The sequence below is a fragment of the Podarcis bocagei genome (genome assembly GCF_964188305.1).
Source record: "Podarcis bocagei genome assembly, chromosome: 13".
NCBI classification, from domain to species: Eukaryota; Metazoa; Chordata; class Lepidosauria; order Squamata; family Lacertidae; genus Podarcis; species Podarcis bocagei.
The window spans coordinates 4,024,794-4,038,767 of NC_138138.1; the positions used below are offsets into that span (position 1 = coordinate 4,024,794).

Below are 13,974 nucleotides of genomic sequence, written 5' to 3' on the forward strand. Positions count from 1 at the left end.
GAGTGGGGGGACATTGCCTTTACTGGAGGGCCGTCTGTCTCACCATTACCTTGGGGGGAGGCCTACCCACCTCTTTCATGCAAGGATCATGGGCCCCAGCAGCCAAGCTATTCGTCCTTGGTAATGCTCTTATAGGGACCCCAACTTTTGGGGGCTCATGGGCCACATTTGTCATTTCAAGGAAGTGCCATGGGCTCTGTGAGCTTCTGCTGTTTTTGTACATAATATTGTATGCACATGCATTGTTAGAGTAATTAAGGTGAATGTATAGGTAAGTATATTGGAGGACTTAAGGTAAATGTTAGGTGGGAAGGGTGAGAGAGTTTGGAATATTAGTAGTGAGTGGTGATTGGATGGGAGTCTTCAAAGGTAATCTTAGTGATTGAGGTGAGATAGTTTGGAGTCAGTTCAGTTGAGGATGGAGTTGGAGTTTGGGTAGTGGGTGGTAGATAGCATGAGAACTGGTGGTGGATGTGAAGCAGGCTTAGTTTATTGGAATAGGATCAGTACTGTAGTAGCCATTGTTGTATATGTCATAATGTAACAAATACACTTATGCGTACCAGGTAATCATAAAACACTTGCTGTGTGATTCCTCTTGGAGAGAAGTGGACGAAGCTTAGCTAAGTGGAAAGTATCAACCACATGAGGATAATTCGAAAAGACAGACAAAAAGGAGCTAAAGCATGAATAGATCTTTTTAAAGAAATAAAAATAAAATAGATGTAAAAGTTTGATGTGCATAAAATGTTATGTAGAGGTTTGCATTTGCAGAGAACTGTGGCAAGTGCAGAAGGTGCCTGGGCAGCTAAAGCTGCAAAAAGAAGGGCGGAGTCTTTGTTTTAAGGTTAGGGAGCCTGAGTTTCTCACTCTCAGAAACTGCCATTATATTGAACATGTAGCTTGCTTATCTGAGTATCTGAATCTGTCTCTGGAACCAGAGGGAGAATAGTGTCGATTCAAGGAAAAAATGAATGCCACTTCTGAGCAATCGCAAGCTTCCTGGGTCTCATGTACACAAGACCCTCCAAATGTCCCTATTTTCCAGGGACAGTCCCAGATTTACAGAAGCCGTCCTGATTTCTGATCTGATCCCAGAATGTCCCACTTTTCCTCAGGATGTCCCTATTTTCATCAGAGAAATGTTGGAGGGTAGGGAGTTATTTGACCCTGCAGTTAAGGAGATAAGTAACCTTTAGAAGACATTTGAAAGCAGCCCTGTACAGGGAAGTTGTTAATGTTTAATGTTTTATTATGCTTTTATATATGTTGGAAGCCACCCTGCGTGGTTGGGGCAACCCAGTCAGATTGCCAGCAAATGATGATGATGATGATGATGATGATGATAATAATAATAATAATAATAATAATAATAATAAGAAGAAGAAGAAGAAGAAGAAGAAGGATAGGATGTCCCTATTTTCATCAGAGAAATGTTGGAGGGAATATACACAGCTGTCTATGCCTGACAAGATGTGGCTGCTTCCAAATGCTTTTCAAAGGCAGCTCCATTTGGCATTACTGTAGCCAAGCTGTATTGGTTTCATGCATAGATGACAATTGGGTTCCAGACTTCCTGAAATTCAATACATATCATGTACATAGTCATTCAACTTTTAAGAGAAATGCAATGTTGCTTACTTCAATGGAACAGGATATTTTAAATAGGCTTTAAAGGACTAGAAATATCTCTGACAATATATCTCAGGCCAGCAATTTTCAACAGTGCTGACTACAGCGTTGTGGGGGGTTCAGGAACATCTCCAAGGTCTTGATCAGACAAAACCCTGAAATAAAAAGAACCAGTGAAAGAAAGAAAAAATACAGAAAAAGTTGTGTGGCCTCTAACATATTACAGACAAAACCCTTGTGTACTTGAAATACCCTTATTTTCACACTTACAGTAGGATCATGGCCTGAAGTGGACATAGGCATTCACATGCACATAGACATTTGCATGTTGCCGAAGACTCTTGTATTTAATAGATGCAACTTAAATCCAGTGGCATGGATAGTTTTTGCAGGGGGCAAGCAGAATTGAAGCATATATTATTGAAGCATATTATTAAGAGAACAAAAAACAAAGAATTGGCTTAGCTTCATCAGCTTGGTCTGGTCACATGATTAAAAAGGCAGAGAGTTTTTGTAAAATACTTGTATTTCTATTGTCTACCAGTTCAAAATGAATTGCACCACTTCCAGTATGTTAGGGCAGAAAATGAGACTGTGCTGGACAGTTCCATCCAGTCAACCCCTCTTGGAATACGATATGGGGAGGGACAATTCTGGTGGTGTGACTGAATTCCTGGCTGAGCTATCAGAAATTAGTTCCAAATGAAATAGGTAGTCCTCACCCGAGGATACTAACGCTGTTGAATGGGTTCCCACTGATAAGATGAATGGAAGCATTTTTAAAGATGAAATTGGGTATCTGGACAAAGTGGAAGCAACAAGCACAGAGCCTTAAAGGAATTGGGGCTAAAACTGATATCATGGAACATAGCAGGTTGGTGTTCAAAGCAGGATAATAAACAGATATGAACTTGTTGTTGTTGTTGTTGAGTCGTTGAGTCGTGTCCGACTCTTCATGACCCCATGGACCAGAGCACGCCAGGCACTCCTGTCTTCCACTGCCTCCCGCAGTTATTTTGAGCAATTTGATATTATTCAGCTACAAGAAAAATGGCACAATGACTCTATAATGCTTAACGGATACAAATGACAGCCACACCCTCGACAAAAGGCTGTAGGGCCAGTGGGGGTCTAGCATGTTTCATCTCCGCAAAGTTGAATGCAACTACAACAGCCATGATTCCATGTAACCCATTTGCAACTGCTGTCTTGGTTGTAGTTTTGAATGTATGTCTATTGCTGATTAACATCTACATACCCCCTTGTCAAAAAGAAATCTATTGTAAATACTATCTGGACAGACCTAGAGAATTATATAGAATCCCTGGGATCCCTACATACTACTGCAGTGTTTATCATTGCAGGGGATTTTAACAAACATATGGGAACCAACAATGTAAATTTGTACACCAATTACAATCGGATTCTGGAACCAGATATTTACTTAACCAGAGGTACCTCCCATTTGTCCAAAGATCATAAATGTAATTATTTAGGGCTTTGTTTAGCTCAAGTTGTGAGGCAGAGGGACTTGTTAATATTAAACGGTACAATAAAGGGAGATCAGCCTGGGGAATATACCCACTTTACAAAGCATGGAGGCAGTGTGATAGATTATATTGCAATCTTGCAATTTGCATATAAGTTTGTCATTGAGTTTGAGTTAAGCAAGGTTGTATCCTAGTTCCTGCACTGTTTAATTTATATATAAATGATATTGTCCAGAGTTCAACACCCCCAGAGTCTCACACCCCTAAATTGGCCACAAAAGCCACCTCTCTATTATTATACGCAGATGATGCGGTACTTGAGAGCAGTACATGTGAAAAGGATCTAGGAGTCTTGGTTGACCACAAACTTGACATGAGCCAACAGTGTGACGCGGCAGCTAAAAAAGCCAATGCAATTCTGGGCTGCATCAATAGGAGTATAGCATCTAGATCAAGGGAAGTAATAGTGCCACTGTATTCTGCTCTGGTCAGACCTCACCTAGAGTACTGTGTCCAGTTCTGGGCACCACAATTCAAGAAGGACACTGACAAACTGGAACGTGTCCAGAGGAGGGCAACCAAAATGGTCAAAGGCCTGGAAATGATGCCTTATGAGGAACGGCTAAGGGAGCTGGGCATGTTTAGTCTGGAGAAGAGGAAGTTAAGGGGTGATATGATAGCCATGTTCAAATATATAAAAGGATGTCACATAGAGGAGGGAGAAAGGTTGTTTTCTGCTGCTCCAGAGAAGCGGACACGGAGCAATGGATCCAAACTACAAGAAAGAAGATTCCACCTAAACATTAGGAAGAACTTCCTGACAGTAAGAGCTGTTCGACAGTGGAATTTGCTGCCAAGGAGTGTGGTGGAGTCTCCTGCTTTGGAGGTCTTTAAGCAGAGGCTTGACAACCATATGTCAGGAGTGCTCTGATGGTGTTTCCTGCTTGGCAGGGGGTTGGACTCGATGGCCCTTGTGGTCTCGTCCAACTCTATGATTCTATGATTCTATCTCAAACAAAAGTGGGCCTGAAAAGATTGATGAGGGCATTCTCAGGATATAGTGGTACCTCGGGTTAAGAACTTAATTTTTTTCTGGAGGTCCGTTCTTAACCTGAAACTGTCCTTAACCTGATGTACCACTTTAGCTAATGGGGCCTCCTGCTGCCACTGCGCCGCCAGATCACAATTTCTGTTCTCATCCTGAAGCAAAGTTCTTAACCCGAGGTACTACTTCTGGGTTAGCAGAATCTGTAACCTGAAGCGTATGTAACCTGAAGCGTATGTAACCCAAGGTACCACTGCACTGCCAAAGAGAACAGTTGGCTGTGAACTACAAGAAACCTAAAGTCATGGTGTTTTCAAGAAACTATAGGGCCCATGGATGGCATATGGTTAATCAGTTAAAGTGTTTAAATGCCTCAGCCTTACTTTTCAGTCAACAGGGTCATGGGGAGCACATCAGAAATATGCAAAGGGAAAAGCTTCTCAAAGCGCCAAAATTCTGACATGCTTTTTCCATATGAAAGGTGGCAATCACATATCCTTAGCACTGGAAGTGTTTAAAGCTAAACCCTTAGCGCAGTTACTTTATGGGCCTGATCCCATTTGGACAGGCGCTCACCTTGGATCTACAGATGCTATTCAGTCTGAGTTCTTAAGGCAATTTTTTTTCTGTTCCATCATGTGTTCCAAATGCTTCATTGTGTGTGGAAGCTAATCTCCCCTCTGTTGAATTACAGATTTGGTGTAGGACATTTAATTATTGGCTTTGGCTAAATTTAAACCCTTCCAGTCTACTGGTATGATTATTTTTCACCTAGTCATTAAGAAACATTGACACCCTATTTGCAAAATTTAACAATTCCAAAATACAGACACACTTTCACTTATGCAAGATTAAATACCCTGCCTTCAGCTGTACTTGAGGGTTGATTTCAAAAAATTCTGCTGGAAAAATGTCCATGTGAAGATGGCAATATTGAATCATGTGCTTCTAGCTTGCACACTTTATAAAGATTTGAGGAGTGATGTTCTTACTCCTCTGCTACTATCCATATCGGGTCGCTCAACCATTGCTACTGTGTCGTTTCTTCTAGCAGATCAAGATAATCAGGTGACAGGAAAAACTGCAACATTTTTAGCAGGGGCAGTTAGAATAAGATCTATTATTTGATTTTTGATGTAAACCTCCAGATGTCTTTTGCATAGTTAAGTTTTTACCTCTCTTCAGTACATTTTATTTTATTGCTATGGCTAGTGGCTGATTAAAATAAAGATTCTTCTGATTCTGATTCTACCATTCAGTCACAAAGTAGTGCTATCAAATAGCCTAAAAAATGCCAGTCCCTCAAAAATCATTTCATTTGACAGAGCAATTAAAAAAGAGGAAAGTGGAGAATAAGCTGTGATCAAGTCTTACTTGAATATTTTATCAGAACAGCAGAGTGAGATTATTGGTACTCTGCAAACTTTCTACATAAAGGAAATCTTTAAACCACCACCCTACATTCTTATGTTGTGGCTACTGAAACCAATCATTTAATACCGGTATGAAATAATGCCCAGGGCTGCAACATTTGTCAAATGAATCTTAGCTATGGATCATAGCTACCTGAATCCCTGTTTTATATAGCTGACTCTGAAAAGCATTGCTAAGATCTGTTTAATGCACTGGTTTATATGTATGTAGAACTATCTTAGTGGCATTCCAGCTTTTTCTGAACTCAGCAACTAGAGATTTAAGATGCTCAATTTGGTGTCACAATGAATTTTTTCTGCTTGAGATTGAAAAATACTTACAGGAGTGAAAATGGGGCAACATAAGTGTCACTGAGAGTCATTCCCCCCTCCTCTTTTAAGAGCTATGAGGGGGTATCGTCCAAAGCTGTTTCTTTAAAGGATTATATGCAATTCAGGTCAAGTAACACAAAGATATATCTGCAAAGGAGTTGCTGCCACATGTCCCTTTAAGCTTGCTCAAATCCATTGGAGGTTACTAGAGTATCAGTAATGACCATTTAGTGAAGTTTATACAGCCAAGGAGAAATGCAGCTGAAGTGCTGATGCTACAGAAATACAGATGTGAAATTGAATGATACTTGTCACTTAAGGAAAACTTTCTAGGAAGGAGACAGGAGAGAAGGGAAACGCTCTGAAAATGTTTTAGCTTGAGGGTTAGATGTTTCTGCTAATTTTGTGGAATGGTATGATGAGGTACAGGGATGCGGGTGGCGCTGTGGTCTAAACCACAGAGCCTAAGGCTTGCCAATCAGAAGGTCGGCGGTTCGAATCCCCGCAATGACGGGGTGAGCTCCCGTTGCTCGGACCCAGCTCCTGCCAACCTAGCAGTTTGAAAGCATGTCAAGTGCAAGTAGATAAATAGGTACTGCTCCAGCGGGAAGGTAAACGACGTTTCTGTGTGCTGCCGTGGTTCGCCAGAAGCGGCTTAGTCATGCTGGCCACATGGCCCAGAAAACCTGTCTGCGGACAAACGTTGGCTCCCTCGGCCTGTAAAGCGAGATGAGTGCCGCAACCCCAGAGCCGTCCACAACTGGACCAAACTGTCAGGGGTCCCTTTACCTATGTTGAGGTACTATTGTGGCTCTTCTACAAAAGGTGATGACTACAGTGTAAGAGTTGGAACATTTCTCTCCGCTAAAAAAAAATTAAGAGAGAATAGACTCCAAAAACTATGATGTGCTGATGTATCTTCCTTTTCCAAGCAGAAATAATTATGTTTTCTTCCACAATACCATGGTGAATTGCGCTGTGTGAAAATATGGCAAGACAACCCTCTCATGGTTATTAGCAAACCTAACCGTTGCTGTTGCAGTACTTCCTAGCACTGACTGGTATTGAAGGAAAGCTTTCCAGGCCTTAGAAATAATTGTATTGACCTTTTACAAATGAGTTCCCTGGCAATTGTTTCTAATTGCCCCAGCTTTGAATTTGCAAAAATGATTTAACTTGCTGGTGACAAGCTTTATTTTCTCCCCTCTCAAACTTAATTAATCAATCCTGTAAATGACTAATTAGACAAGTGCCCCCCCCTTCCCCTTTTTAAAATTGAGGTATCGTTTTCCGCCAAAGCTTTTTTTACCCAGCAGGTTTCTCTACAGCTGTATGAGTGCATGCATGCTTCATAATTATAAAAATTAAGTAATCACCTCATTTGTAAATTAAAATTGAGGCTAAGCAATTGACTCAAAAGTTTTGCTTCATTGCAAAAAGGCCTACTAGTATCCACCCAGCTGTGAGTTTACAGTTCTCATGCTTAAGATTTAATTTAAATTGTGTTGCAAATTGACTTTGCAGAATTTTAGCCTGAAGTAGCCTGTACAGTGCTACCTCAAGTTACAAATGCCTCATGTTACAAACGCTTCAGGTTACAAACGCCTCAGGTTACAAACTCTGCTAACCTGGAAGAGTTACCTCGAGTTGAGAACTTTGCCCCAGGATGAGAACAGAATTTGTGTGTCAACGGTGCAGTGGCAGCAAGAGGCCCCATTAGCGAAAGCACGCCTCTAGTTAAGAACAGTTTCAGGTTAAGAACGGACCTCTGGAATGAATTATGTTCGTAACTAGAGGTACCACTGTATCTATTTCTGGAAGACATCATTGTTCACACAAGCTGGTATTACTTAGTATAGTAATTTATCCTTCTATGGGGTTCTAAGAAGGTATTGTGTACATTTGTGTTTGCTTTCAGGAGCCTTTGACCATGTTAGACATTTTTTCTGATCATGTTATTGCCAGTTAAAGGCTGCAACCCAAAACACAGTTACCTGGGACTAAGTCCCATTGATATCAATGAAGCTTGCTTCTGAGTAGAAATAAGACTGTAAGAATAAGAGGTATTCATAGCACATGAGTTGTTTATAGTATTGTGATTGCTATCGATTAAAGAGATGCAACTGGAACTCCAAAGAATTCTTTCCTGGTCACCAGCTTGGCCTGGGTCCTAGGGCATCCTTCTTCCCTCACATACAAGTATACATCCCAGCCACTTTCTGGGAAGGTGTAACATGGCCTCTTGAATCCTCATTCATTCCCCAACAAGAACAGCAACAGAGGGGCATTCAGAACTTTCTCTTTTCCCACCTCAGCAACTCCCTACCGTGCAGAAGTCAAGGTGTAGAGAAATGGGAGTGGCAGGCAAGATGCTTAAAGGGGTATACTTTGGAAAAGCCTCTGCTGCTGTTCATACTGATGTGGATAGAGGATGAAATAATATTTTTATTAAGTTGTGTGTGAGAATGAGCTGATGGGTGAAGCCAATGTTGCTCACCAGTGAACACTTGCTTGGTTCAAAATAGGGTTCCTATTAAAAATTAGTTGCTGTGAGGCAGGCTAAAGTTGTTACTGGCTTTGAAGTGACTGTAATAATATTTGTAGTCTTCCCAATTGACATTTTTAGTGGTATGCAGAGGGTTCTTCCAAATGTCCCAGTGACTTCACAGCCTGTGACCCTTATTAAGGAATCTTGGCTCCGTACCCTGAACAGGAAAATTGCTAGATGTGGTTTTTCTAATAATGAGAGAACAGCTGCAATCCCTTCCCCTCTTACTATACTGTGGCTGGAAAGAAAAGCTTTTCCTGCATGTGTTACGTGGGGTGAGAGAGATGAGAGGCAGTGACCTAATGAAGTTAAGAATTTGTGAATGGGAAAATGGCATATATTTGGCATATATATTCTGTGCCAAAATCAATGAATTAAAAATCTAAAATAAAATGTCGGAATGGCCATGTTATGCCAGACTAAGGTCAATCTAGTCCAGCATTCTGCTATAAGTGGTCGTCCAGATGTGTCTGGAGGTTCATAAAGAGGGCATGACATTGATGGCCATCCCTTGCTATTTACCCCACATAGTGACATGCTACTTCTGATTATGGAGGTTTCTGTTATTTACAATTGGATTGCAGGAGAAACTCAACTTAGTTCACATTTAAAAGTGAATTTGCGTAATTCATACTCTCCAAAACAACATGCAAACCGAAATACAGCCGTCCTTCAAAATCTGTATGTCTCTGAATTTTGCAATAAATATTTTGAATAAAAGGACACATTCTGCTCATGTAAAAACACTCTGATTCCCAAACCGTCCGCAGGACGGATTTAGAAGGCAATTGGGCCACATCCAGCCCATGGGCCTTAGGTTGCCCACCCCTGGCTTATTGCATTAAACCAATGGTCTGTCTCGCCCAGTGGTGGGAAACCTCAGGGCCAGGAGCCAAATGCAGCCCTGCAGGCCTCTCTACCTGGCCCTCAGGCCTTTCCCTGCAGTACAGCCCCTGCCCAGCCACACACCCTTCGATCTGGGCCATGTTCAGCACCAGTCCTGCTTTGCATTCTCCTTGAGTGCTTTTGCCTGGCTCAAATGTGTCCTTGGACCCTGATAATGCCTCTTACTTGCCTGGATGGGGGAGGATACAGAGGGGCGTGTGTGAGTACGTGAGAAACTAGCCTACTGTTCAAAGATAAAATTTACATCCATTGCTACACACAGTATCCATAGCTCAGTTGGTAGAGCATGAGACTCTTAATCTCAGGGTTATGGGTTCAAGCCCCCTGTTGGGTGAAAGATCCCTGCATTGCAGGGGTGGACTAGATGGCCCTCGTGGTTCCTTCCAACTCTATAATTCTCTGATTCTTTTGCCTTTGCCTGCACCTACCACTGGAATGGCCCCTAGAATGGCCCACTCTCCACCTTAGAGCAGATTTATGCCACAAGGTGCCATAGGAAGGCACTGGACATAGTAAAAGATCCATCGCATCCTGGTCACTGTCTCTTCGAGCTCTTGCCGTCGGGACGGAGATACAGGATGATGAAGACAAGAACGAGCCATCTTAAGAACAGCTTCTTCTCCAGAGCGATCTCGGCCCTGAATGGGAAGCCCGGACTTTGAAAGTCATCTAATCTTCCTTGCTGTTTTATACTGTATTGTTTTAATTAGTGTTTTTATAGTTGATTTGATTTTGTGTGGAGTGCCCTACCTGGGTGGATGGAGCAGCCAAGTAATTTCGTTGTCCCCGAGAGGGGGCAATGACAATAAAGATATTATTATTATTATTATTATTATTATTATTATTATTATTATTATTATTATTATTAGAACGTGGCCCAGAAGAGAATGTGGTCCTTGAGCTGACAAAGGTTCCTCACCCTTGATCTAGCTCAATGTTTTGTTTCTCCCAGCAACTACCCAAAGACCCTAGAAGTCCACATGGATATCTGGACTTCAGAGAGGAACTCATTTTTTGCATGGAGATTCCATTTAGCTGTCATGACTAACTGACCAACATTTCCTGATGTGGACGGTAGAAAACAATAGGACAACAAACTTGCAAAATAGCGGGAAGCACATGCATGTTCAGACCTATCTGCAGCAAGGGATGAATGCTTCCATTCCCTCCATCCTGCCTGTGCTATGAGATCAGGCTGGGCTCTGTCTGCCTCACTGACTTACTCATGAGTAACTTCCACCGCTCACACAATTCAGCCTAGGCCTGTATGAATGAGAATCCCTTGACCTGAGAGGAGGGAATGTTCTTGGGCCTCTCTGCCTGCCCTTCTCATCCAGCTGCCACCATAGTGCTCATTCTGGAATCGGATGGAGCCTGGACTGGCACCTTATCCCATGCCTGTGGGTTTCCATGGTGAGGAGCCAGAAGCATTCTGACCTCAGCAGCATAGGCTTTTGTTTCGTTGGCATTCACACACAGGCTCCCCAGACTGTTGGTACTCGAAATAACGGGACTCCAAATGGTCTTCAAGTGCCCTCTCACTAGAGGCAGAGGGGTGCGGGAGCTTGTTTTGTAGCTGCTGGGATTCACCCAGCCCCTTTCATGATGGGAGGTTAAAAAGGAGTCCACAGAGGCCAGAAAAATGGAGAAGAGGACAAGAGGGACAGCACCTTGGGAGGAAACTCTCAGGAGGTACCCACCTGCACGATAACCATGGTTGATGATGAGGTGAGGCTGTAAAACTTGCTGTATGCAACTGGCTAATGTCAAAGACTGGGACTATGGCCCTTGGTTTGTTTAAGGTCTTCATAGGCCGTGTTTCAGGCAGAACTCACAAAGCAGTTCTTGTAAAGTTAAAGAAGGGGCTGGTGCGATGCTGTTTTCATTGGGATTATCTGTATGTTTATATACATGTTTATATACCTGTATATAGTTTTAATTCTAAAGTTTAATTGTTTTTTAATTATTTCCCCCTATTTTTAAGTGATTATTGTTTTTATCTGTAAGCCCCCCTGAGTCCCATGGGGGGGGGGAGTTGGGGGTATAAATATATAATAATTATAAAATAATAATCCCTTCCACTGCCTTGTGTGATATCTTTGGAAGAGGAAAAGTTAAGGAGTAAACCCTGCACAAATCTGGAATGGCGCCCCTAAGACAGTGGAATGGCAACTTGTATGCCTCCTTCCAGCAGCTCCTGCAGCCAAGCTGGTGCCAGACGTCTTTCTCAGCTTTCCTTTGGAGCCCAGCAATGAGGCTAAGGGGGGGAGGGGTCTTGTATTCTGAGCATCCCGGACCTCCATGCCCCAAGGAGGTCACTTTGGTGCGGCTAGCACAGAGGTTTGACTTCACCCTCAAAGGCACCCGCCATTGTCTCTCAAGACAGACAGATGCCAACAATATTAATCACATTCATACGGTTGAATGAATACCTGAACTGGAATTTGAATAGCTGGAGTGAAAGCTGGAGAGATGGCTGCTTAGTTTACAATGCTGCATGCAACAAAATATTAGCAAAAGTGTGAAAATACATTGTTTTGTTTCTTAAGTGTCACTGAGAAGTGTTTACCATCTACCATGTGTGAATGTGAGGTCCTGTTATGGTTTTTATTTATTTGTTTGTTTCATAAGATTTATACTCAGTTTGGTTGTTAAAAAAATCCCCTCAAAGCGGCTTACAAAAAGATAAACCCATAAAAAGGGGGGGGGAACGACAATACACTAAAACAGTGGTTCCCAGTTGGTGGTCTGAGGACCCCAGGGGGTCCACATAATCCACCCAGGAGTTCCATGGCACTGTCATGTTTTTGGGGGGGCATAGGTAAAGGTAAAGGACCACTGGATGGTTAAGCCCAGTCAAATTTGACTATGCGGTGCGGTGCTCATCTCTGCTTTCAGGCCAAGGGAGCCAGCAATTTGTCTGCAGACAGCTTTCCAGGTCATGTGGCCAGCATGATTAAACTGCTACTGGTGCAATGGAGCACCATGACAAGTGCCAGAGCGCACAGAAACTCTGTTTACCTTCCCACCGCAGCAGTGCCTAATTATCTACTCGCACTGGTATGCTTTCAAACTGCTAGGTTGGCAGGAGTTGGGACAAAGCAATGGGAGCTTCCCTCGTTGTGCAGATTCAAACTGCCAACATTTTAATCAGCAAGCCCAAGAGGCTCAGTGGTTTCGACCACAGCGCCACCCACCTGTGTCCCTTGGGGGGGGGGGCAGGGCATGCATGCTCTTGCTGAAATTCTTATTTTTTTGCCAAGACCTCAGTACTTAGGTGAGTTGCCACATCCCCACTTCTGAATCACTTTGCAAGGGCACTGCCATAGGCCACAGTCTGCAGATGTCTGGGACAGATTTTGGTTTGCTTCAAGATCGACTTCCTCCTTGCCCCATATATGCATGTGGAGCTGTGTGACTGCATGGTTTTGAAACGGAGCTTCACTGTGTTAGCAGTTGCACCTTGGTATTTTGCCTTACTAATGGGGCTTTGCACACAGGCACGGATGAAGATGTCGTTCCCCATCCACTTTGAAAGCCTCTTGTCTCAAGGTACAACAAATTCTCAAAGGAGCATGTCTGATAGTGTCACAAAGAATAGTCTATTTTTAACAATGCCATTGTGGGTGTATGAATTATTTATGCTTATGTCACGCTGTGGCTGGTATTATGTTCTGCTTGCAATGCTGCATAGCATCTTGAATGGTGTAGCTGAGCAGCACACAGAATATTGTAGATCAAGTGATACCTCTTGGTTTTCATGTTTGGAAAACTGATTTCTGCTGATTGGCGTGTGGGGGCTTTTTTGCGGGCAAGGGGGCTACTGTATAAGATGGTCACAAATCATGAATCTAGTCTGGTGTTGAAGTATGGGCTGTTTGGCATCACAGAAGATGAGAAAGATCAGGCTATTCATACTAGCTGAAATGGAGGAAAATTAACCATATTACAATCATTCCCAAATTAGTCACCCTTCCCCTAAGGATGTGTAACACAGTTAAGAGCCTGTGAAATAAACATGAATGGCTTGGTGTGAATCTAACATGATTTTGGTCAGGAGTCCTCGAAGGCCTCCGTCGCTGCTCTTTCTTTCCTCCTATGTGGTTGTTCTCCCTCCCATTTCATTTTGGAGCTACTCTTAGCATTGTGTCTGTAATGCAATGCTGTGTAGATGTTCATGTTCCCATTTGCCTTTCAGTTATTTAAGTTGCTCATATTTTCAAGTAGTGGTGCTTCGATGCCTGTTTCTATTGCACAATACTGTTCACTGCTGATTTTTTAAAAAAAGCAATATCCTATATACTAAACTCGTTATCAAAGTGTGGATTCTTAGGTAGGTAGGCCAAAATCCATCCACAAAACAAGGAGTTATCCATAGGTTTGCAAAAATACAATATATACAGGGGGAGAAAACCCCAAATGGCTCAGTGATGACTAACATTGTCCAGTGGGCATGGAATGCTGAGCAGCTATTTGAGGATGGGGGTGGAGGGCATGGAAATAGCTGGCCAGGCCAAGTGTCTTTTGTGGGGGGGGGTGTTTCTCTCTCGAAAACATGTATTCTTTCATCTGAGTAGTCGGGGAGCGAGGGGAGGTTTAGGTTTCATT

General features: G+C 42.7%; 1 protein-coding gene across 4 annotated transcripts in view; it reads left to right on the top strand.

The window, feature by feature from the left end:
- The window catches only part of LOC308572470 (poly(rC)-binding protein 3-like), a 191,057-nt gene that overhangs the window by 18,956 nt on the left and 158,127 nt on the right, over nucleotides 1-13,974 (top strand). The window contains exon 1 of one of the 4 annotated variants that reach the window (XM_081168584.1): nucleotides 10,811-11,094. The exons of the other annotated variants lie outside the window; for them this stretch is intronic. The gene's annotated coding sequence lies outside the window, so the exon portion shown is untranslated. Of the gene's footprint in view, nucleotides 1-10,810; nucleotides 11,095-13,974 lie in introns of those variants that run through there. 4 annotated transcript variants of the gene reach the window in all.